At 36.1% G+C, this 27,620-nt stretch overlaps 1 long non-coding RNA gene across 1 annotated transcript; it reads right to left on the bottom strand.

The window, feature by feature from the left end:
• Positions 1 to 12,724: 12,724 nt before the first annotated feature.
• On the bottom strand, positions 12,725 to 16,427 carry LOC309513086. The gene is made up of 4 exons (XR_014211286.1): positions 15,453 to 16,427; positions 14,668 to 14,721; positions 13,218 to 13,272; positions 12,725 to 12,920 (listed from the first exon to the last, which is right to left on the bottom strand). It is a non-coding gene; the product is annotated as an uncharacterized lncRNA (long non-coding RNA).
• Between the last annotated feature and the right edge of the window lie 11,193 nt (positions 16,428 to 27,620).

Genomic DNA, 27,620 nt, shown 5'->3' with positions numbered 1-27,620 from the left:
ATTAATGTTTAAGTTGAGATTTACAAGAAATATTTTATTGCTATTGTGTAAAGGGAATAACTGCTGGTAAAAAGCACATTAGGCTATTCGTTTAAAGTTTTTGCAAACCACATGTTATTGCACTTTTGTGTATATAGCAGTACATTTAGATCTGCTATATACACTACTTTAGAATTCATTATTAAATTTTGCTCATGACAATGCGATTAATCGCAAGAAAATCATGCGATTAATCGTGATTAAAAATTAATCGTTGCCCAGCACTAAAAAAAACAAACAAACACAAGTCACATGTTAAAATGAGTTACATTTAAACGTTATATTTATGTAAGCTTTACTCTCATAATGTGGACTGTGAGACTTTACGTGCACTTCATTGTCTTCGCTAGAAGAATCCCTGGTACAGTCTTCAAACAACAATGAAAGTAATGAAAATTCACTTTGATTTAAACCCATTCATGTAAATAGTCTTTTATACATATGTCTTTGTAAGATTTTCATTAAATTAAATATGCTCACCACTGGCTAAAAAGTCTTGAAATGTGCTTATAAACAGTGTTATTCAATGATAAGCCTGTGCCTCTTTGTACAGCTGTAGTTTGAAAGGGCTTTTTGTTCCTGGAATGTTTTTCACCTCTGAAGCATCTGGGTCCAGCAATACATAGCAATACCAGAGCCCGTCTACGGAGAGCCTGGCCACTCCCTTTTAAGTCCTATTGTACCGAATTTTGGTTGTAGTTCCACCAGAGTTCCACTGGGGGCGATCGCCCATGAGTGCGAAATGAATGGGAGTCTATGGGGCAAGACGGCTAAATTTGTCTCTTTCACCCGATTGCCATTGAGAAATCTCAGATTTGATTGTAGGATTTGCAAGTTCAACATGGGTTATAGGTCGAAAGTTGAATGAACAAGTACTTGGTCTGTGTAAATCCGTGTATCATTCGTTCAGTCGTTTTTTGAATTAATATTGAATATAGGAAAATTTGAAAACGGTTCCTTTTTCGTTTTTTAATTTTTTCCAAAAAACGAAAAACAAGAATTCAGCTGGACTTCTCGTTTTTCGTTCTCAGTTAGAAAAATGAATAAACAGCTTGAATATTCGATTTCTACACGTGGGCGGGAATTAAACGCCCATTTCATCTGATTTGTCAGCCGAAGATCAAACTGTTCCGTCATCAGTTCTGCACAGCAGAATAAGAGTCCTCCGTTGTGCGGATTCTTAACGCATTTATTGCAAATACATTTAATCTTTTTCTCATCAAACCACCAGACTAACGAATGTCTCGACACAACCCGTACCGGGGAATAGACTAGATAGGGCTTTCTTCTGTGTATATATAAATTCAACTACGCTTTGCATCAGCTGGCTATATGGGCAGGATAAATGACGGCTGTTAGCCTCGCCCAGTAATAAAAAAAAAAAGAATATTATATAATATAATTAGTTGTAAATTAAATATTTTTAACACTAATACAAAAAGAAAAGAATAATGCATTGACTATATAATAGCCTATATTAACGTTAACGTATAAACTGTCATTCAGACTGACTAGCCTATCTAACAACTGGAGAAGTTTTATGATGTAGGCCTTGTGTTTTATTAAAATGTATTATAATTTATATCTCTAGGATGCGCGCTTGTGCGTGGCGCGCCGGGTCATGTTGAGAGGGAAACGCGCGCGTCACATTGTAAAAAAAAAAAGCATATTCATAAATAGTGTAAAAGACCGGTAAATAAAATACAACATTAACAAACAGTATTAATAACATAATATGCGTATTTTAACGAGAAACTGAAACTGTACAGAGCAGACGTTGGTTTCGGGCATCTCTCATTCGTCCAGTAGCCTATCCATATTTGCAATGTAACATTTGGATGCTAATTAATAATGTAAAGAAGGCTTCGTACTTCATTCGAGTCCCAATATACACGTAAATCAGCATCTCCACAGCAAGGGAAATTAGTTTGGAATGTCAACAGACCAATTAAGCAGAATAACGTTTTATATGTTTGGTTGACTGTGTTTTATTTTAATAACGAACAGGCTGCGAGTCTGCGACACCCGACATCACTTGGATGTGTTGCTCAACGGGGGATTTAATAGCTACTGTCGTTTAATACTCTCATTCGAAACAGTAACATTTATATGTCTATTTGTGTACTTTCAAAATGACTACAACATATCATGCCTTTGAAATTATTATATAAGAATAATTATTATTATAAATTATTATTATATTCTTTCTGGCGCACACCAAAAATCAACCAAAATAGCCTACAGCCAATAGCCTTCTTGGCGCGCCTATATATTTTTGAAGGTCAACATTAAGATTAATCACAGCGTGCTTCATGTTAAAAAAAAAACCCCGTGACTTGACTTTACAATCCGGAAAATAGCAAATTATTTCACGGACCCCCTGGCACTTGAGAACTCCTGGTCTACACAGAAGAAAGCCCCATCTAGTCTATTCACCGGTACGGGTTGTGTCGAGACATTCGTTAGTCTGGTGGTTTGATGAGAAAAATATTAAATGTAGTTGCAATAAATGCGTTAAGAATCCGCACAACGGAGGACTCTTATTCTGCTGTGCAGAACAGATGACGGAACAGTTTGATCTTCGGCTGACAAATCAGATGAAATGGGCGTTTAATTCCCGCCCACGTGTAGAAATCGAATATTCAAGCTGTTTATTCATTTTTCTAACTGAGAACGAAAAACGAGAAATCCAGCTGAATTCTTGTTTTTCGTTTTTTGGAAAAAATTAAAAAACGAAAAAGGAACCGTTTTCAAATTTTTCTATATTCAATATTAATTCAAAAAACGACTGAACGAATGATACACGGATTTGAGTACTTTTTGATCATTTCATTTCCTGTTTGGAATGGAATAACGAGAAATGAAAACCAGCTCGTTTATTCGTTTTTTAGTTTAGCTTAAAAAAAGAAAAATGAGATTTTGGCTCGATTTTTCATTTTTCGTTTATGGTTTAAAAGTCGGTTTATGGGTTCGATATTTCATTTGCACACATGGGTGACGCTGAAACGCCCCTTTCATCTGATTGGTCAAACCGCTCCGCCTTCAGTAAGCTATGAGATTTTCTTTCTGTCAAGCAGAATAAGAGTCAGTAGGCTACGAGTGCGGCACTGACAAGTGCACTTTAATAAAATAATGTCTGAAACCACCACTCACTGTTAACTACACACAATATCTGAAGCAGAAATATGTTGCTGGTCACGTAATTCGTGCTGCTGCGATTTGCAAGCGACCCCATTAATGTGAACTACAGTATGACAGATTATATTAGCATATTTCCCATTGATAAATACAGTGCAAATAGTTCCGTCTCTTTGGATAAAAGGGAAGTGGAAATAAAAATCAATAATAGGCTGAACTGTACCATGATAATATGTCCGTAACATTAACCACTCTAGTCTTTTATTTACATCAAAAGGCAGGTAGGCGTGTGTGACATATAGCCTATGGGCTATAAATAATTTTGAAAATTGAATAGAAATAAAGTTTATATTTTTGAATATAAGCATGTGTAGCCTACTCAGTTCACATTAAAAGAAAGAGACAGAAAAGAGAGAAGCCAGAATCAGTGAATGTAAATTAATACTGACAAAATTACCAGGTTTGGGATTAATTGTTATTATAATGAGAAATTGACTCCGCCTAGAACTTTAATGCTTCACCAGCCTCAGCTCAGACCCTCAGACTGGTCTGCTTATATCTTTTCTAACTGGTCAGACTTACTTTCCCAAAAAAATCCATCGACTTGAGTTATCTGAGTAATGAAGGCCGTAATACTTAATGCTGTCCACTAGAGGGGGCGACAGGATAATACGTGTTTTCTACTCTCTTTCCCTGTTTGCATCAGTTTAAAGGAACACTCCACCGTTTTTTGAAATAGGGCTTATTCACCTTCTTTCCTACATTTAGATAGGTGGGCAAATGCATTTTTGTCTCAGTGCATGCATTGTTTTAGTTTGACAGGGTTGGCGCTAGCTTAGCTTAGCATAATGAATGGAATCCTTTGTTGCCAGCTAGCATGTCCTGAGTAAAAGTGATATAAAAAAATTAAAAAACCCACCTAATTACTTCTTGTGGCCTGCGTATTCACAACAAGTACAAATAGCGATGCAGATTAACACTAGGCGATTTCCTATGCAGATTTTGACTTGGGACTATATTAGGGGGAAGCACAGGCGAAGCACTGCTACTTGGGCGCAGAGATATCACGCCCAAGTAGCAGTGCTTCGCCTGTGCTTCCCCCTAATATAGTCCTTAATATATAAGTCAATATCTGCCTAGGAAATCGCCTAGTGTTAATCTGCATCATTTGTACTTGTTGTGAATACGCAGACCACAAGAAGTAATTAGGTAGGGTTTTTTTTTTTTTTTTTTTCTTTTATTCAGGACATGCTAGCTGGCAACAAAGGATTCCATTCATTATGCTAAGCTAAGCTCACGCCGACCCTGTCAAACTAAAACAATGCATGCACTGAGACAAAAATGCATTTGCCCACCTATCTAAATGTGGGAAAGAAGGTGAATAAGCCCTATTTCAAAAAACAGTGGAGTGTTCCTTTAAATGACAAATAAATGCATGAATTTCATTCATAATAGGCCATATCTGTGTATCCACTCTAGTTTATTTTAAGATATTGTTATTCACACTGGTTTTTGCATTTAATGTTTGTCCATCTGGAACTTTTGTTTGTCATGAGCTCTGTAGCCTACTAGAAAAAATGTATGATTCAACAACACAAACTCTGTTTTTACTCGGCAAATTTGTTTTTCTTTCAAGTAAGCTATAGCCTACAAGTTATCCTGCTTTTTGCCATGGCTTTGCCATACTGGCCAGAATAAACAACATTTTCCCCACACGAGAAGTTTAAAAACCCTGCATTTAGTTTTTTGTGAAGACGAGCGCATATCTTACAAAGGTTCCAGTTCTGTTTAGATGGAAATATGGCTGCAATCCACTGTTCTGGGATCAGTCACACAGATGATGACCTTGCAGGGGCTTCAGGCCATATGTACAGTGTGACTCCTCAACCACAAACCAACGAATTGAAAGCTGGTGGTCATACTTCAGGAAAACAAAGGTGTAATAGTCCACACAGTCATGATATTTAGGGGGTTTATTTAATATACCTTTTCTTGCAGAATTTTTATTTAGTTTGAAACTAATATTCAATTAAAACACGTTATAAGAAAATAGCCCATTAATTTTATACCCGGCTTCACAGACAAGGCTAGTCCTAGACCAAATTGCATGTTTGAGCTGTTTTAAATGAGAACGTATCTTAAAATATGTCAGTGCAATTGTTTTGTCACAAGATGCACACCAGTAATGTTTTTTTCTGGGACATGTTTATAAATATATATTCGGAGATCGACTACTTTTGACTGACAAAATTCCAGCCACCGGAAAACTGATAAAGTGAGTCGTACAAAACCTTTCTTTTTAGTAAACTCTGTGTCCACAAACCATGCTGGAGTTCATGTGTAGAGCCTCTGGTGATACTTCAGCACAGTTTGGTGTTGTGTCGAGCCTTCTTAGTGTTTTAAAAATAGCGATTTTGATGCCATCATAGAAGTGCCCCATTCACTCCCATTCAAAAGGCATTTTGACCTAAAACGAAAATACAGTCAATCTTAAAAGTGGCGTTTCCATCCTATTTATGCTTTTACACGAAAGTTTGACTCGGGTAGATTAACAAAAAGAGCCTAGGTTCAATTTTGGCGAGAGTTACCCTTTAATGAATGCAAAGAACACTCACAATCTACGCTCTTCCACACAGGTCGGTATATGACTATTAAATATTTAACTTATTTACATTTTTGTAATGGAATTGTTAAAAGGACAGTTAACAACTTCAAACTCTCCCATCATTCACTCACCCTAATGTTGTTCCAAAGCCATATGGCTTACTTACATATAACAACATTTTTTGATATTATACACAATGTTAGTCTCACTCTCCGTTTACTTTCATTCAGTGTTCTTCTGTAAAATTAAAGTGAAAGGAGATTGTGGATAACATTCTATTCCACAGAAGAAAGTCATTCAACTTTGGACTGACGAGGTTTAGTAGACAGTTTTATTTTGGGGCAAAGATAGAATTTATAATTAAATACAAATGAACCTTTATTGCTGTACCTTTAGCTATCACACCAAACTTTTTCCTCTTTTACTTAAAGGTTTAATGGGAGAGAATGCGGATTTCGTGTCTCAGAGGAAGACTTGAACCAGTTTTTCATTGAAGCTACTCTTAGTACATGTGGAGATGAACAGCTTCAGGCAAACTCTGAAGAACTACATGCTCAAAGCAATCTGACTACACCTCACACCTGGAGACTGGTGTGGAGAACTATATAACTTTATAAAACATGGCCCGCATTTAAACTCTGGTTAGTTCAGAATTTTTTTTTTCCAAATTAAAGAAAATGATAAAGGGATAGTTCACCCAAAAATTAAAACTGTCATCATTTACTCACCCTCATGTTCCAAACCTGTATGAGTTTCTTTCTTGTGTTGAACACAGAAGATGATATTTTGAAGAATGTTGGTAACACATTTGCTTCGTTTTAAAAGTCAAGACAGTCATCTTTATTTATATAGCGCCTTATTTATGACCAATCTGTATATACTGTATAAATAACAATATGGGTCAAAGACGATATTGTCACAGTGTCTGGTTTGTGTTTCCCCGGGTGTCCACTAGAGGTCTCTCTCCCTTACTGTCACCATTCATTCTGGAACTGCATTTCCCACAATCCTTTGTCTGTTCTCATCACTCATCATTGCACGCAGCTGTTTCTCATTAGTTTCTGTGTATAAATAGCCTGTCTGTTTTAGTCCTTGTCATATATTGTCACTACACTTCTGGGGCTCGTTCTTCGTACGTTGCTTATTACATCCGAGATCAAATGACACATCCAAGATAATATCATCGTGCTAATCATGATCTGGCTAACTCGGTTCTTCGAACACACTTGCCGGATAGGATTAGTATCGCTGGATTGAGTTATCCGAGATAATTGCGCGTTCATGCGCTGGGTTAAAAGGGGACATGTATCGATAGTAGAAACATTGATCAGCAACGCTGCTATTGGCTGTTCAGCATGGCCAAAGAGCGCGCACAGTTTTTCTCCGCAGCAGAGCAAGAACTAATAGTCGAAGTTTATTCGGAATTTTAATGTTTTAATGCAAAACGCCAGGGAACACCTCAAAGTCTGCAAAAGCCAGGAGAGAGGGCTGGCAAAAAGTAGCAGACAATTTAAATCCGTTAGAAGTGGCCATGTTAGATGTTTTTTATCACTTATTAGCCTATATTTTTGTATTTGAATAATTGCATAATTACTTTGTTCATTGTAATGTCAGAGTCACCACACTAGAACATGGGAACAAACAAAAGTGAAGTACAAAAATATTCTACATAATGGTAATTTTTTTGTTATATTATAGTCTCTTTTATAAAAGACACTGTTAAATAAATGATTGGCTGTTTATAAAAGCAACCAAGAAAAAGGCTGAGCAAAAAAAAAAAAAAGAAGAAAAGATCTTAGTAGCCTACACTGTAAAATAATTTTTGCTGCATTAAATTAAGGCTGTATAGTCATTTCAACTGTTAAATCTTGAGTAATGATGAATTGCTTTGACAAAACTAATAAACTTATATTAATGTAAAAATATTTTTCCAGAGTGTAGTTCATAATGACATTGTGTTTTCCTCTTTTGTGCACTTTTACATAATACACCAACACTTGTATCTGTTCCCAAGAAAGTGGTGGCTGAAATATGTGCAGTAAGTGGACATTTTTTTTATAACTTTCCAAAGGAAAGAAAGTATAAGACTTTGTAATGTCCATTTGTTTCCATTGCACTGGACAGTGAATAAACCCTCTCAGATAACTGTCATATGGAGGAACTAGCCTACCTGCAAGTGCATAAATAACTTTACTTCATTTATACTTGTATGCTTTATGGCAGCAATATAAGTGTCAGGATTCCACATCTACAGAAAGGCCTACAGAAGAGTCAGCACAGACAGAGGAGACATAGGCCTACAGGTGGGCAGTGGATAGACAACTTTTCCTTTTTATTTGTTGCATGAGGCATGTGTCTAATATCTCTTGTTGCAGGCACTTGAACACTGGCTTTTCTTTACAAAGAACAATTGAAATAAAACTCAAGGAACTAAGTATATTGGTCTTTTATTAAACTTTTCATTATATTATAATGAAAAGTTTTTTTTAGGGCAATGTTGTGTAATATGGCACATGCAGCAATGTCACAGGCCCTGTCAGGTGTGCAAACCTCAGACTTATCAGACACTGAAATCTTCACTTTAGTTAGCCAAAGTTCATTTCATTGTGTGCCCTTGTCCTGGCTAGAGCTGCATTGTAACTGGTTTGGGTCAGGGAATGGGGTCATGAAACACCTGTCTGCAGGCAGGAACATGTCATAATCACCTATGAAGAAATGCAGTTCTGTTAGGATCAGCATAAGTGTATGTAATACAGTGAGCTTGATATTTAATTGTGGAACTTTCCTTAACACTTTCAAATAATGTGCATAAATGTGAATCTCTGAAAATTCTTAAGTCATGCACAGATCCTGGCCATTTTGCTTTCACATTTGTGATATGGAAGATTTTAGTCAACTGACTTTTTTTATTTGATATTTATTAATCTGGAATATTAAGACTCCCAATAGTAACTGGGCTGCACATTTACATTGTGAACCCCCTTTCTGTTCACATAATCCCCTTCAGTGAGGCCTTGATGGCAGTCTATGGTAGCCTATAGTCTATGGTACCAATCACGTTAGTGAAGCCTGAGTGACATACTGTAATCGGCATGGTCATGATTGCATGATCTTCATAAAAAATGATAGCCAAAAAAAAAAAAAAAAAAAAAAAAAAAACTGCTTTAAAAAAACTGCTTTACAACATTGGGTCTTAAAAACCTAAAACTGTTTTTTAAACCTAAAAGCGCCAGGTAAACTCCGAATGACACGACAGACAGCACTTTCCATCAAGTTCTCTGCTCCAATAGTGTAAAGGAAAGAGCCACTCGCAAATAATCATAGGGCAATGCAAACAGTTTGTGCTGTAGTTAAAGCCCGACTCCGACAAGTCGAAAATAATGTGCGTTTCCAACAAATTAATAATGTAAACGACAATCTCACGAGTCACGAGAAAAAAATTTCAATCTCAGAAAGTGCACTATCGCGCTGCGCTGGACTTCCCGTATCAGCTCCGCTTATGAAGCCGGGATCTAATCCTGTTTACATGAAATAAGCCTGCTCCCGAGCAGGTTCAAGTTTGCGCACCTGTTGCTATGACAGCAAGTCCAGGATGAGCGTCGAAGAACCAAACAATCCAAGATCATACCAAATCGCCAACAATCAAATCCAGCTAACTGAGTTAGCGACGTACGAAGAACGAGCCCCTGGTCTGCGTACGACCTGTTTCTTGTTTTGTTTATAGTGTATTTTGGATTGCTATCATGGATTTTGAACCTTGCCTGGATGACTACGAGATGGATTACACTTCAATAAACAACTATTTTCATACTGCATTTGGATCTACCTACTTTCCTGTGTGTCCCCGTGACAGATATGTCACCATTTTGTGTCTGAATCTGAAGACTAAAATTTCATTATTTAATATTATGTATCTGTATTATTATTTATTAATATTCATAATCAGTTGTATTATCTTATGAAGTGTAAAATGCACGAGTTAGACTATAGATTGCATGGACACACGTGTTTAAGGAACATATTTTAGACACAAGGAGGGTAGCTGGGAGGATTATGTATTCTGCTTAAAGGTACGAGTAAAATGCAATGTTCACTTAGCAGAGAGTTCCAGTGATGATGATACTTCAGATGTGTACACTTGGTTTGCTCTTTACAAGAAAATGAATGTTTCGACTGATGCAAATGTAGCATTTGTATACCACTAATATACACTGAGAAATAGTTTCTTAATGTGGAAAGGGGATTGTATCATGTGTAAGCATTAGCATATACGTTCTATCTTTAAACAATGTTTTTTCCACCTTACAAGGAAGTCGAAAGTCGTTCAGTTGTGTATTTAAGCCATAGACTAAAAAAATATGGACGTAGTGTCCGTGACGTCACCCGTAGGTTTCTGAAGAGCATTTTTGAAGCCTAAAGTGGGCGGATTCGGCCGTCGCCATCTTGGCCTCGCGTCACTCCTTGATAACAGAAAATGGGCAAAGAGGCGGGGCATGAGTAGCCTGGCTACCAGAGTTAGCTCAGGGAGGTAATGCTATATGCTACTGACAGTACCAAGTCTACGACTGCACAGAGCCTCGCGCTAAAGTGACAGTTGATGATGTAAAGCCAATTAAAAGTTCCTGTTTTTGCCCTTCGAAATATTATAATAGTTAAAAGACATGGCTACAAGTGAGACTGTGTATCGTGATTCTGTACTATTCTGCTAGTTGAAAATGTATTATGCAGTAACTTAATATGAGAGAGTGTGTGTGACAGTGATTTATGTGCATAACAGTTACATGTCAGTACACTTTTTTATAGTCTATGGTCCGTCAGCGCGGCATCGCTCGTCAAGTTCGTAGAGAGCTTATTCAGTCCATTTTAAATTCTGATTTGGCCGCCTCTCAAATGAGTTAAACCATAGATATATTACCTATGAAGTTCAAGTACGTTAAATGCGCTAGAAATCTGCGCTCATTCAAGGATGTGCATTTATTACATGGACGGAGAAAGCAACGACACCTGCAGGATTTCATCTGACGGTACATAAGCATATTATAATCTATCTGTTCCGTGAGAGCAGAACGAACAAGCCTTTATATCTATAGACGTTTTTAAATCTGAAAACTCAAAAAATCTACGAAATTGTCAGACATCCATTAGTGCATGTTCACAGAGGAAAACAACTGAAATGCAGCGCTGGTTGTTCTCTCGAACGATACTCGACGACAACGACGGAATCCAAAGCCGTGGGCGAAGTAATGGGTGTATTAAATTGTATGAAATAATCCCTAGAAAAGCACAAACACTGCAGAGATGGCAAGTTCAGCAGCTAAAATTTGCTGAGGTGAAGTGACGCAGGCACGCAGCTAACAGCAGACAAACGGCTAGCATTGACATCAGTGGGAATCCACCTGTCACTCAAAAGTGGACACACCCTTAATTATGCAGAACTTTAAATATTAATCAACTAAACGGATTAGTTATAAAAAAATTCACCCCCCTCACAGTTGTCATGAAGGGCAAAATTAGCTGTATAGACCAAAGCCACATAGAGATCCAGGCTGTAAACATGTTTTTTTCTGCTGTAAAGTTGGTAATTTTAACATGTGGGAGATACAGATTTGACTCACTTCTGCAGCCAGCCTCAAGCGGCCAGTCAATGAATTGCAGTTTAACTCACTTCCGTGTTGGTTTCAAGAGAGAGACGGGGAGGTTGTCGCTTGATTTAAGCTCAATCTTACTGTACTACAGCAGAGAAACACGGAACAGTTGGTCCAGCTTCTCGTCAATTTGATGTCACACCAGCACTCCCTCTGGATTCTGACCACGACTACAGCATCTCACCTTATGTCGATTCAATATCCGAGTTCAAGGACGCCGCTATCCATTACATTGCTGAATATGTGGTGAAAAAGATGAAGGAGAAATTCTTGTGCATGCCCTGTTCTGTTGCACTGAGTTCTGATTCCAGCATGCATGCTTTCATTGCCCTGAAGAACAGGGGAGGCTTACAGAATCCACCAACAAGCATTGTGGAGGTGTGTAAAGCCTCTGAAAGGTGCTTTCAAAGACTACTGAATACTAGTGGAGGAAAGCTTCCTCAAGGAAAAGGAGTGACAGCTGCCATTATAATTCAGGTTCTGAGTGATTGTGCTGACAAGAATATTTTTTCAGAGTTGCACGACCACATGTTTGAGACCAGTGTTGAGGACAATCATGTTCACACCTTGGTTAAGATGGCAGCCTCCATGTACTGCAAGATACGCCTTCATCATTTGGCAAGGCGAGAAACTGAAAAAGTATCAGGGGCTCTTGTGAGAAGGAGGATGAACAAATGAATACTTTTCCATCCCCAATAGTATGGTGTTTTTAGTGCACATCTTCCTGTTCAAATAATGTTTACAGCACTTTCTGTGTGTATCGCTCACACTCAGAGCCGGCTCTCCCTATAAGCGAACTAAGCGGCTGCTTAGGGCCCCGCCGCCACTAGCGGGCCCCCTAACTACAGATGGTACTCGCCGGTGCCGCGGTTTAACAGTCAACCGACCGTGTAAAATCGTTGTCTTGGAAATTTGACCGCAAAAATGAAACGAGTCTATCCATCGGGTGCAGAAAAAAGGAAAAAGAAAAAAAAAGAATCCCATTATAGTAGAGCTGCTACTCTAACGAAATCCACATTTTAAGCAGTTTTTACTGTAGAATTATTTTGAATGAATTTTTGAACTTGACACTACACAATGCACAAAGAGCCGCCTATTGCATTTTCTGCACAATTCGCGGTGCTATTTCACGGCAGTCTCGGAGGGTGCGTTAAAGTGGACATTATCCCATCATAGTAGAGGCACAACTCCAACGAAATCCACATGTTAAGCAGTTTTTACTGTAGAATTCTTTTTGTATGAACTACATGTAACGTGTAACAATGTTCAATTTTTATTTTTTTATTTTTTTTACTGTAAGTCGTTCCCGCCGCAGTGAATCAGCAGGACATCCGGGGCTGCTCTTCCTCTAAGGGACCGGTAGAAGAAAGGAAGGAGTCCGTGCCATCGAAGTCCACCCCAGCCAAACCAGTGAACCTTGGCCCCTATGGTCTCTCTGGCCCTCTCTTCCCCACGACGAATGTAACTGCTGCCCATGATCCAAATCACTGGACCTGTTAATAGCATACAGCAATCACAATCAAAACATTGTTTTGTCAGTACACATTTTAACACACACAAGTAACTTGTGTCGGCCATTGATTTCTTTCTATCCAAACAAAACAGAAAAAAATGATATGCAGCAGATATACAATAAAACACAAATGAATTGCTCTTATCTGTTCATTGAAATAATATGACAGTATAGGTATTACACAAGGGTAATTTATTATTTTATTCTCTCTTACGGTCAATGAGTTGCTTTCAATATTTGACTTTAATCTAAATTACACTTTAGCTACATGGCTTACCTTTGTTGTTAGGCATGGTGTAGTGCCACTTCAGTCCAGCTATTAGTATTTGAACCTATGAGGACAGAAAAATGAAAAGGGCAACCATTAGTTATAGATGTTATGGGTGACATTTGTTATTGTCCATCTATTATCTATATGTTATTTAACAGGCCAAAGCAGACGCTTTTGTCCAAAGCGATTTACTGAATAACTTTTTTATATGACTGATTCGTCCATTTCTCTTGTGATGTAGATAACAGTTAACGCCATTTTGTGGTTATATTCGGCGACCATTAACGTTATACAACATCATGTGCATCAATTAATCAGAGGTGGGTAGAGTATCCAAAAACTGTACTCAAGTAAAAGTACAAGTACTTATAGAAATATTTACTCAAAAGTAAAAGTAATAATATCTATCTATCTATCTCTATATCTATATATGAAGACTTCAGATGCAAAAGCCTCTGAGTGCCATCTGAAACTTTCTTCTAAAACAAGCATTTTTATCGAGCTCGTATATTTAAGTTCAGTAATTTCACTTTAATGACAATTAATAGGTACTTTTCATTGCCATTTAAGTGAAATAACTGAACAAACATACAAGCTTGATAAAAATGCTCTTTTAGTAGAAAATTTCAGATGGTACTTAGAGGCTTTTGCATCTGACGTCGTCATATATATAAAATTATATTTTTTTTATTTAAATGACTATTATTATCATAAGTAGATAGGCTATCTTTGCAACAAAAAACAGAAGAGACAAGCATTATTTCTGCCATCTGTAGCCCGAAAATCATTGCCTGTCCTTTGGTTTGTATAATAGTAACTTATACAACTACATTTGGATTATTAGACATGTAGAAATAAAGTGAATCTGCAGAGTGTTGCATTCAAAGGCATGTAATTGACACAGAGAAGAAAGAGTTAAAACTCTCCACATGTGCTCGCGCTCATGACTGCTACTGAACATCTGAACACAAAAGTACATCGACGGATCTTCTTCTGTCTGTTCTCCAAAATATAATCAAATGTATATTTCTGCAAGCATGTTTAAACTGGTTAACTGTGTCTACGGCAGGCAAAGGCATTCGTTTTCAAGTCGAGTTCGCACGCCACTGCGCAACAATACACACAAACTACCGCGGGATGGCGGGTGTTCATAAACTATGAACAATGGTAGCTTATTTAATGTATAAGTTAATGTATATGTCCAAAAAACGGGTAATGTCATACTTTCTAGTAGTGCTATCGTAGCGTAATAATCTGTTTGGTTGTAAAATGTATTACCTGAGTGAAATGAAATCGAATATATCATCCTGTGGAATCATTCATTCACAGACAGCATACGAAGATGATCAACTAATAAAGATCTTCATCGCTGGCAAAAATATGATGCATTTGAAGATATTTAGAAATAATAATTAGAATAATTATTAATATTGACAGTTGCTATTAAATGGTTTACCTCATCCTTTAGAAAAGGTGCAGTCGGCAGGCCATCTCTCTCTGAACTCCTCAACTACTGTAAATACATAATGAGCAAACATCTCATTTGATATGAAAAAACATAGTTGATTATAAAAATGATAAATACCAGACATGTTCACAAGTCCCTAAAGGCCAAGTCCAAGTCTTTGTACCTAAGCAATATTTAAACAATATTTATTTCAGGAAACCTAGTTATTGTAATTATCAGTGTTTTGAACTTTCAAAACGGATTTCTACTTCAAAAATTTATAATACAGCACATCAATTATTACTTAAATCATTTATTAATGAATGAATTTATAATAAATGTATTCACAATATATAAAATACATAACATTATGTCATTTGGAATGCAGGGAGAGTCACCACAAAAAAAAAAAAAAAAAAAACTAAACCTGGTGTGCATTTTGAGCTATTTGAGTTGCCGTAGTTTGCTGTAGTTCTAGGCAGTGATGGGTAATGTAGTCTTCCAGAGAGCGCCGGCGGTAACAAACCCTTTGTATAAACAAGCGATACAGTGAACAACACAAAGAACAATATTCCCGTCAGTGTGTCGTTAATACACACCAGTGACTCTTTAGAAACGCTGGATTGAATAGGCAGGACACCGCTAGTTAACAACAGCATTGACAAAAGCACCCAAAAGTGTGCGAAATCGGCAGCATTGGTGAATTAGATCAGGCCATCAGTTTGGGAAGAGCACAATATACATCATATATGACAAATAACATACAGTCGATTATAAAAATGATTAACACATACCAGTGATTCTTTAGAAACGCTGAATTGAAGGCAGGACTCCGCTACCGACTTCAAAATTCCGGCCAGTTAATACAGGGTGTCTACAGATATAAACAAGTTAAATTTAAGACTTTTTAAGACCTTTTTAATGCCACTTTGAATTAAATTTAAGACCAAACCTGTGATGGAAATACACATTATATTGCATACGTATATGTAATATTTAACCTAAGTAATTGAAATAATTTAATATTAACTACTTGTTTATTGAACTAAAATCAATGTAACATTTGCAATCGTGAGAATATTCAGCAAAATAGCTCCCGTCATGTTATGTTACTTAACTATATCACATGTTATAAAAATAAATAAAAAAAATCAACATTTAGAATTTTTACCTCAGTATGTTTCTTCTGTGAGCTTTTTTTATGTGTGCCGTTATGCTCATTTGTTTTGATTTCTTACTATAAAATCTATCACAGAGACAAGCAGAGCGAGCCTCAACAGCGTTACCAGAAAAAGCCTACATTATCATTATCAATAGCTGTTTAAGTAATAAATCTGAATCATTCTCGCGATTCGATGCTTCACTGGTTATTTGACGGACATTAGGTCCGTCAGACTGGAGAAATTTTAGCGGTAATGTGACCAGAAATATTTAAGACCTATCGAATATGAATTTAAGACATTTTAATACTTTTTAAGGCCTTTTATTAGGAACATTTTATTTAAGACTTTTTAAGGACCCGCGGCCACCCTGAATAACCAAAATACAATAAAATATATCCAATAAAATATATATTTTAAAGTTAAATAACCAAAATACTATGTTTGATAGTTATACTTATAATTTTGTTTCTATTACATGCAGTTCTAACTTGAGCTCTTAGCTCTCCGGTTAGAATATTGGCTTCTTACTGACCCTTTAAAGGGATACTCCACCGAAAAATGAAAATTCTGTCATCATATATTCACCCTCATGTTGTTTCAAACCTGTATGAATTTCTTTCTTTTGCTGAACAGAAAGGAAGATATCTAGAAGAATATCAGTACCCAGACAGTTTTAGATACCATTGACTTCCATAGTATATATTTTTCCTACTATGGACGTCAATGGTATCTAAAACTGTCTGGTTACTCACATTCTTCTAGATATCTTCCTTTCTGTTCAGCAAAAGAAAGAAATTCATACAGGTTTGAAACAACATGAGGGTGAGTATATGATGACAGAATTTTCATTTTTCGGTGGAGTATCCCTTTAAGAAACACAGAACTCACTCTTGCACTCACACTTACAATCTCTCTCACACACACACACACACACACACACACACACACACACACACACACACAGATATGTGGTTTATGAGGACTCTCCATAGGCGTAATGGTTTTTCTAATGTACAAACTGTATAATCTATCCCCCTACACTAACCCTACCCCTAAACCTACCAATCACAGATTTAGTATGTTTTTTAAGCCGTTTGGTTTAGAAGGACACATATGTCCTCATAAACCATGTTTACGTTGTAATACCCATGTCATTATACACATTTGTGTCCTCATAAACCATATACAAGAACACACACACACACACACACACACACACACACACACAATAACAATATGCTCTGACAGGAGGAGGACAGAGTAAAGGTACACAGGACCTACAATTTCCACACTTTTATTAGCCCCGGGTCTAGCCGGACAGCCTGTGTGTGTGTGTGTGTGGTCATTGAAAATGTGTTCAGATATATATTCTTCACAGAAAATGAGCCAAGACCAATGAGTCTGAGTTTGAAAAAATAATGAATCGTGTAATTTTTCTCTTGATAAAAAATGAAACCGGGTCCTACAGACCCGAACACCATACAAGGGTTAAAACGACACTAACGAGACGCTTAACAACACAGCGTACAAAACAAACATTTTATATAGATATCATATTCTAATTAAATGAATACTTACAATCACAGAAATAATGTCCTTGGCGATGGTCAATTTGCTGCCGCCGCAGCTGCTGCTCGTGTCCGAAAGCTGAATCATACGTGTAACAGCTGTTCTAAATAAGCTACATCTGATTGGTTAATAATAATCCTATTTCAGTATCTTGCTGCACTATTGGCTCGACTGATATAGTAGGCAACCGCGTTTGCCTGCATATTTACGTGTCGTGCAATATAATTTCGGGGGAACATGTGCAATAAATGGGAGTGGCAACACTTTTCATATCGTTGAGAATAAAACAACCGTCCCAACTTTACAAATCCAGGTTCTCCCTCCATGGGGATCATCCATTTCGAAAAGTAAAGCAGATACGGAACCTTGGCCCACGCGAGATGCAATGCGATTGGTTGCTGGACCAGCCAATGGAATTAATATGTGTAATATTAATATTTAAAATTGCCTAGTCATTAGATTTGTGAATTCTTTTTCTGAAAAACAAAATTATATCATTAATCTTTTAATTATTTTGGCGAAGTTTTATATCCATAAGACAAAAATAACTCAAAAAGAAACCCTCCTATATTACCTTTTATAACACTGATCTCACATATACTTAGAATATCTTTTAAACATGAGATCATAAAACAAAAAGCTTATAAAAACAATACAAATTTTAAAGCTTTTCAAATACATATAACTGCCCTGATATTATAAACTTTAATTTCTGTATTTATTATTTATTTTATTATTATCATGTACATTTATACTTTATTTGTTGTTGTTATTCTTTGGTTTATACATTTTGAATTGTATTTACAGTGCCTTGTATTCATTTTGTTTTTTGTTGCATTGTAGGCTACTTGAAATGTTTGTAATTTAACTAAATAAATAAAAAGCACAATATGTTATGTATACCATACGTAATAAGATATATTTCTAAAATCAATACTTTCAATATTATAATATTATATATTATATGACGTTACTGTCACAAAAATAGCTTTAATGGTTCTGTTTTTTTGTTTTTTTTAAGCAAGTCTGGAGGCTAATGAAATGAAACAGATGAGAATCATTTTCCCATCTAAATACAGTTGATTTTATTGTAATGTGATGAATCAGAAAAATAAATAAATATAACATTCGCTTAGGCTGTTTTTTAAATGGACCAAAACAAAGTGAAACCAACGTAACAATTTGAAGTGACCAAACCACTGACATACATTGATAATAAATATTATTAAAAAAATATATAAGATGGCACCACAAGATGACGTTCACTTGCAGAGCAAATTTAGCACGTTTATAGTTAACTCAACTGTAGCAATTGTGAACAATTTTAATAGAGAATTCAAAAATAATTTGGATTTCTTCACCACTACTACTAACCGGTTGGATGGTGTATTAGTGATATTGAAATCTGATTGGCCTTGATATATATGCGGAAAAGGGCCAATTTAATTATTAATTTATATGATGTCCGATTTATTCTCTCTTGTGCCTTTTTGCGCGCATTTTCCACGGGTTTTAATAATAAAACTGGTCTGAAAGAATGAAAATCATATTAAAGAAAACGTCAACATTAAGGTTGCAATTATTTAATAAATCAGAGTCGATGTGCGCGTGCATGCGTGATTCGAATTTTTGTTGCTATGTAGGTTATGAATTCTGACTGCATATATATTTACACTCGAACCGGTCGCTGTCTGGGCTTGCGTGCATGTTATGATTCAAATGTTAGTTGCTATGGCGACGCGTTTTATGAATTCTGCGATCTGCATGTATCTCTCTGCTCAACGATCGACCGCTGTCTGTTGGTTGAGAGACGAGGCGAATTAACAGACTGACTTTTGCGGAGAATTTTCTGGCCGAAACTTGCTACTTTTAAGCTTTTCTGGATTGCTGAGAGGAGACTTATATTCTTGAAGGACATCGGAGGATATATCCTTTTTGAAAAAGGATATATAATTTAATTATATTATATAATTCATATAATTTCTGATAATACTTTTGTTTGCTATTTTTTTTCAGGGCAGTAACGTTATTTCTGAGGAGATTTCTATTGTATTGTATTGTATTGTATTGTCTTGTATTTTGTTTGTACCGATTTTATTGCAGTTTGGAGGAGGTTGGCGATGGCTCGTAATTTCATGATGGGCGAAAGAGGAAGTGAGTGCTTTAATTTTTAATTTATTTGTTATGGTGTGTTGTAACGTTACAATGACTGACTGATCACATTTGATCCCATTTATTTGATTCATTGCATGTGAAATAAACTTGAATTGAATTTGAGTAACTTAACTGAAGTAAAAATCTGTAATTGACCGCACAGACATTGATTATTGATTATTATGATTAAACTAACGTTATGTGATATGTGAAATATTCCATCCTAAGAGCACTGGAGATTCAGGAGAGCTGCTTTCGGTCAGACGGCTGGTCAGGAGGTTTGGAGGCCCGATTCTGATGACCGTGATCAGGATCCGCTGCCCAGAGATGGACAAAGTAAGTTAACGTTACACAATTTCCTTACTTGAGTGAAAGTAAGTTATACTTCTGGTCAAATATTACTCAGTTACAAGTAAAAGTTGAAAAGACTGATTTTTACTTGAGTAAAAGTACAGAAGTACTTGTTTTTAAAAGTACTTAAGTATCAAAAGTAAAAAGTAAATGTCAATGCATTGTTTTATTATTGTTTGTAATACTTACAGTACCTTATGCCTCTGAATCTATGCCTGCCTACCTACCCACCCTCATATCAATATATCATTTATTTCTAGAACACAGGTCCTGTAGTGGGATTGAATGTGAGATTGAATAAGTGCTCTCAATAACGTCCACAATAGTTTCGGGCTGTTCCCTCAAATAGTGCCCTATTTAAAGATTTTTGGCTTTTAGGATGAATATGTCAGCCACTGTTATAAGCTAGTGTGCTCCAAAACAATGACAAAATGAGCATTTAAAAGACCAAACCCAACATTGAAAATGAAAGTCAGATTGATGTCAGAATCCAACTACTTTCTACTCAAGGACCTTGACAGAAATGTAACGTTAGTGGAGTAAAAAGTATGATACTTGTCTTTCAAATGTAGTGAAGTTAAAGTAAAATGTTTCCAGAAAAAATAGTACTCAAGTAAAGTACAGATACTCAAAAAGTGTACTTAAGTACAGTACTCAAATAAATTTACTTTGTTACTGTCAGCACCTCTGCCGCTGCCAGACCCGACCAACACACAGAGCCAGGATCGTCCTGGATATTTACCATCTCTGTCTTCTGAGTTTTCTGTTTCTGTGTCCACAGGTCAGGCTCACGGGACGAGGGCGAAGCAGAACCCAGATGTTGGACGTCCGTCCACTTCATCTAACCACTCTCGCAGAGGTCAGAATAGGCTTTTAATAAAGATGTAATGGCTTAGTTTCTATTTCTATTTTCAATGGCTGATTTGTCAACTAAACCAACTAAAGTAACGATAACACTTTATTTTGATGGTCCCTTTTGAACATTCTGTCGACTATACGTAACTTTGCAACTACATGTCGACTAACTCTCATTAGAGCATCAGTAGACTCTCTCCTTAATATCTGCAAACTCTTTATTGTAATGCTCCACCAACAGACACTTGTACTGACAACAAGTAACTTTTCAACTACATGTCAACTTATTCTAACCCTACCAGTCTACTAATACTCTACTAATACAGGGTCCCCGCGGATCCTTAAAAAGTCTTAAAAGGTCTTAAATTCCATTTTTTTTTTTTTAAGGCCATAAAAAGTCTTAAAAAGTCTTATTTTTACTTATGAAAGGTCTTAAATTTTAAAAATGACACTTTGACTTAGACTTATCTAAATGCTTTCGAAATTAAAACTATCTAATTAGCGTAGGCCTACGTATTATTATTTTTATTTCTATCTTTGTCATCTTTGTGGATTTGCTTGTTCACGTGACAATTCGCGTCACTTACGGCAGTATATTAGCCTATCTGTCTCCTGCACGTGAGAGGAGAGAAGAAAACGAGTAAATGTCAGTTCGATTGTAAGTTAATTCTTTATGTGCTTAGGAGTGTGCAATATTGTCTATGAACTATGATGATATTTTAATCATTGTTTTAACTATGTACGAGGTACTGCGAGTGCGAGCTGACATCGCGTTTGTCTCTCAGGCTTGCTTTCACTGCGTGATGTGTAAGTGCAGTTATAGATGTCCCCAAATTAGTTTTTGTCTTATATTTATATCATATTATGTTGTTATATTAGAATATCACATGATCAAGAGTGCCGTTTTCCTTTGCACAATTGCAAATGTGCTATTTATTTTATACAACAGTTAAATTAACAATAAAGTTAACATTGTGAGTTACTTTTTGGACACAATATTGTCAATTTTCACTTTATATCGCAGACGAGAATTTCATAATGAAGCCGTAGTCCAACAGACAGATTTGTTTTTTACTGAAATCCGCGTTTTGAACGAATCATTTTAACGATTCAATGAACAATCACTTGTTTTCCGAATGAATCAGCCATTTGAACCATAGACTTCATATAGATAGACGCCCTATCGACCGCTACTGCCTACTGGCGCGGGCGAGCCGTGGGGCCGCCATCTTAGACCGGTCACTCGCTCCACTCAGTGTAATCTGTATGGCAGGTGCAATGAGCTGTCAGCGCATTTAATTAATCATATCTCACTGAATACCGAACTGATTTTCACGCGGGTTTGTTTGCTGCAAAGGTCATTCATGTAGCTATTATACAGGACACATGGTTCGGTGTATTTTAATATTCATAGTAGGCTTAACAGTAATATAATATTCTGATATAAGATATAAAGTGACCAGACGTCCAAAATCAAAATATGTGATGTAGGATATAAGCTATTTTATAAATCACACACTATAAATATGATAAAGAAGCAGAAACAGATAGTTGCAGTAAAGTAAGATATTTTAATAAGTTGAAGAAACGTGTGTGTTTTACATTTACATTGCTTCCTGATATCACGTGCGCAAACACAAATAACCTATATTTATATATATATATAAAACAGTTATGTCCGGTTGAACAATGTATGAATTAACTTAAGATTGGATTGCGGTAAAAGTAAGTTTCGTGCCTCTTACAAGTGCTTTCGAACTTCTTTCTGCTCTGAATGGTATGTGGAAAACACTTGAGTTGAGGGAGGGAGAAAACACGCAACTGAATGCCTTTTCAAGCGTCTCAATACTTGAAAAACCACAGGAAACTACTTTTAAACACGAAATTACTTGATTTACAGAGGGTCTATTCGCACGTTTATAAACGTTAACGTTACCTGAGGTAATTTTCCTGGACCTTTTTACAGAAGGTAAAAGTCGCCGTAATCTTTACTGACATTGTCCGAAATGATTACTGAGATGCACATTCGGACGGGACTAAAATAACCGAGAAGCTCTTGTAATTATTACTTTACCCCACCTCTCCATGTCAGGTGAACACCGGCTGGTGCAGTAAACATTGCCTAGCTAACGTTAGCTGGCTACGATATCAGTACAGTAATATCAAAGATCCTTGCTCCTTCTCAATTATCTGGTAATATTCTATTCACAAAATACAACCAATAGTACGGTAATGTTAAAAGTAATCCCCCGGGCCCTATTTGCGATGGTCCGTCGATTAGAACAGGAAAATACTCCACAGTGCTCTAGCATCTTCACTGCTGCCACACAACGAAACTAGGAACACGACCGGTTTAAGATGGCGGCCGCATTTCTCAGTGCCCAGCGGCCAATAGGGCATCTAGTCTCTATATAATATCTATGGTTTGAACAAATCGGTTGAATAAATGACTCCAACAACTCGCTTATTAAGACAGTGAATTGCCGCCACCTACTGGTGGTTTTAGTTTCATATTTAAAGTATTCTTTAATTAAAACATTAAAAAACTGTACAGTAAATCATTAAATAATTTTAAAATATCATCTAATTATTATCGACAAAACGTTGAAAATATCGAGACATATTTTTGTCAATATTGCGCACCCCTAATGTACGGTATTCATTTTGATTTCTTCAGGTCTTAAAAAGCCTTAAATTTGACTTTAAAAATTGTGCAGGTACCCTGTAATACTCTAATGAGAGTTAGTAGACATGTAGGTGCAATTTTACTTGTAGACAACTGAATGTCTGTTGGGAGGAGCATTTGAATAGTAAAATGTAAGTTATATCATTATGTCATTGCTTAATTTGATGTCAGAGATGGGTCTAATAGTTGTTTTCATTAGTTTTTTCTTCATTTCAGAGAAAGCTCCAGAACGTCTTTGGCTCAGGATCTGGAAGGCTACGAAGGGTGTTTTCAGCTGCTGTTCCGGTAGTGCTGTGACTGAACCATCGTCACCTTCTCCAGATCACTCCGGCGTCAAGCCAAATAATGGTAAATCATTATTTCTCCAACATTATTTTAAACAGTATTATCTTGTTTTCCACTCAAAATAAGGCTTGTTTTTACAGAATATTAAAATTATTTCCCCCATTATAATATTATTTTCTCGACCAGCGCTGACATTTTTTAAATAAAACAATGGATCTAGCAACAGACACTCTACTGAATATAAGTAACTTTTCAACTACATGTCAACTTATTCTAACCCTAACGGTCTACTAATACTCTAATGAGAGTTAGTAGACATGTGCAGTGTTACTTATAGACCAATTATAGGTTTGTAAACATCCGGGATGCGTGCGCATATCGTGGTTGCAGAAAGACCCGTTTAACAGCTGATCCTTACACGGATACGGATAAGAATAATACTAATAGCTCGATTTAAAACATTTTATATTTAATTTTCGTAATGTTCTCCGCATATTTTTTTGATCACTTTTGGTCCCGACATGCGCAGTAGAACCTGCGTGACGCCGTGTGACGTAGGGTGATAATTCCCCTATAGACTCATAGAATGTCTTAAAGGGACCAAAATAAAGTGAAAACAATTTTTTCCAACATTCATCTGACATTTTCGGAACATTCCGAGAACATTCAAAAGTAACGTTCCCATAATGAAAAATTATAAAATAGAATGTTCCTTTAACCAAGATAAAACATTTTTGAAACGTAAAAAAAAACTGGACGTTTTGAACGTTCAGGGAACATTTAGAAATAATGTTTTCTTAATTGAATGGGAATGTTAGCAAAACGTTCTCAATAAGGCATGAGCTCGATGGCTGTCTGACACACACCAGAAACACACGCACAGAAAGCCGCTTCACAGACAGCATACGATCCAGAAAAGAATTCAATTTCACCACTTATTTCTCTTGAGTTGTCAAAAACATGCAAAATTGTCAAAATGGCTGTCGTGCCGAGCATTACAGAGTCGGTTATGTCATAAATAAGACATTGCTATGCATAATAAATGTCAGTGTTTAATAAAATATAAATATATATATATATTTAGATATGGCCCATATGATCTTTACCATTACAAGAACTGAGCCACATGTGCCAGAGTTGGCCAAATGAAGCCTGGAAATGTATGTTTTCTTTTTAATTAAAGATCAGATAAAATAAGAAAAATAACTTTAGCGTTGAATCGGAATCACCTCGTAATCGTGATAATAGTGGAATAAAATTACTATTAATATTGTGAAATAATATGTTGGGACATTTATGCAGGCATTAAGCAGAAGTCAGGTGGATAGCGTGAACAATTCCCATTACTTTAGATCTGTAACTTTACAGATAAGATTTGAATAGTAAAATATAAGTTATATCATTATGTCATTGCTTAATTTGACGTCAGAGATGGGTTTAATAGTTGTTTTCATTTGTTTTTTCTTCATTTCAGAAAAAGCTCCAGAACGTATGAAGGAACCTGGTCGTTTCCATAAGCTCTGGAAGGGTGTTTTCAGCAGCTCTTCCAGTGATGCTGTGACTGTTGTGGAGCCTTTTATGCCTGAACCATCATCACCCACTCCAGATCACTCCGGCGTCAAGCCAAATCATGGTAAATCATTATTATCTCCAACATTATTTTCAACAGTATTATCTTGGTTTCCACTCAAAATAAGGCTTGTTTTTAGAGAATATTAATATTATTTCCCCCCATTATAATATTATTTTCTCGACCAGCACTGGATCTAGCAAGCTAATAATTGTCTTTTACATTTTTTTTCATTATTTTTAAACTTTATTAAAGGAGACATTTCAATTGATACAAAAAGCTTTTAAGAATATAGAATAGACTTCTCGTCTCGTTTTCGTCAGGTGATAACGGTTCGTTGACGACAATATTTCGTCATAATTTTCCTTGACGAAAGCAACACTATGTACTGTAAATGTGTCTTATGGTGTGACATAAAAAAAACGAAGAAAAATAATACTCCTAATACAAATAGCATGAGAGATATTTATTTTCATTGTTAGACACTTATTTTCATATAGTGTTTATGTAGTGTAGGAACGGATTATGTCATGGTTGTGCCCTGGGCATGGATGTGTTTGGGTTCCTGTCATAGTTTTAACAAATATGCCTTGTATAATTTGTAAAAACACTTTTTTAATTATAACATGATAACATTTTTATTGTAATTATAACAAAATATAAAATATCTTCCACTTAAAACAATAATACATGTTAAATAAAAAAAACTAATTATAACGAATAGGCCGTAACGTTTTCCAGCTCTGGGAGAGACTGCGACATCAAACATATACTATCATACTGTATAGTACAAGGTTTAAAACATTTAAATAGACACATCAAGTAGTGTGAATGTGTGTGATTCAGTATCTTATAGTTGAGATTAGGCTCTTGACAAGTGATTTCTGAGAGACGCACAGAGAGACGGCAGCGCGGCTGGTTGGTTTCATTCATAGCCTATAGTTCACACTCATTTGTGTTTCATATAGTGGTTTAAAAAGTTTAAATAGACTCTTCAAGTAGTGTGAATGTGTGTGATTCAGTAGCTTGTAGTTGAGATTAGGCTCTTGTCAAAAGAAAAGTAGAAAATGTGCAGTATGTAGTATTTTCAAGTATTTTATTTGATCGGCTGTTATTGATAAAGCTCTGATTTCTGAGACTCATAAGGCAGCGCGATTGATTTGTGATCATGCTGTGCTCATTTCAGTCATAGAGTTCACACTCGTTCACATCACACACTCATTATTGAGTAGTTTATTAGAGGTTTATACAGAGCTCTCAAGTTGTATCAAGAGTTTGGAGTGAGATCTGTTAGGGGACGAGCCACCCACATATTTGCAGCAGCGGCCCCTCGGCCCCACCAAATTCGCTTCAATTTTTGCTAGCAGTTCAATTTTACCTATTGTTTATAATTGACCAGCATAAATGGAAATTATAACAATTGGTAAATCTGATAATTGCAATATACTCCACTGTTCTTTAAGATATTTTGAGATAAAAACACATCTTCTTTTATGCCAGGTCCCTCCAAGATGAAGCAAACGCCGGACAGAAATCCTGTGGATCATGAGATGATGATGTGCCTGCCAGGCCAGGTCTGTGAAGATCTGTGTGTGCCAGGTCCATCCAAGATTAAGAAAACACAGCATGCAGATCCTGTGGATCCTGAGCTGCCGCCTGTGCCAGATGCCTCCAGTTGTGATCTGGATGACAGTGAGTCATTATTACCTTTGTTTCATGAAATTTCTGCCATCTGTTATTTTCTACTTTTCTACTAGGCTATAATTCTCATACTCTGACATCACGTAAAGTAACTTTGATTTGCAGAAGATCAGAAATCAAAAGACTGAAGTCTTTTAAGATTCTTTAAATGGATATTTTATTTTTATTTGATGTATTTCTGTGCTATAGTTTATTTTTAAATGTAGTTATATTTGCATATTTGTATATTTACAGTAGGCATAATTCATGGCCATTTCAGCCTGATGTTTCTGGTGTTAGTCTTCATTTTTCCTTCTCTACTCCTGTTGGCTCCTCAAATATGCATTTAAATGTTTTGTTTGTTTGTTTTGTTAAACACCATTTTAAAAACCCATATATTTATGTAGTGAAGTCTGATGGTTGAGAATTCTTTCTGTTTTTCTTTTTGTTACATTTTTACTGAACTGTACTGTAAATGTGTCTTATGGTGTGACATAACAAAAATTATGAAAAAAAAATCTCATAATAATATACAAATAGCATGAGAAAGATTTATCTTCATTGTTTGACACTTATTGTCCAAAATGTTTTCTTATACTGAAGTATTAGGAGTTCCTTCCACTGGAACTAAGGGGCCAAGCCCAACCCC

The sequence above is a fragment of the Leuciscus leuciscus genome, assembly GCF_965113295.1.
Source record: "Leuciscus leuciscus genome assembly, chromosome: 13".
In the NCBI taxonomy this organism is placed as follows: domain Eukaryota; kingdom Metazoa; phylum Chordata; class Actinopteri; order Cypriniformes; family Leuciscidae; genus Leuciscus; species Leuciscus leuciscus.
Note: the sequence above shows the minus strand (reverse complement) of the source record. Positions and strands in the feature narration are given on the sequence as shown.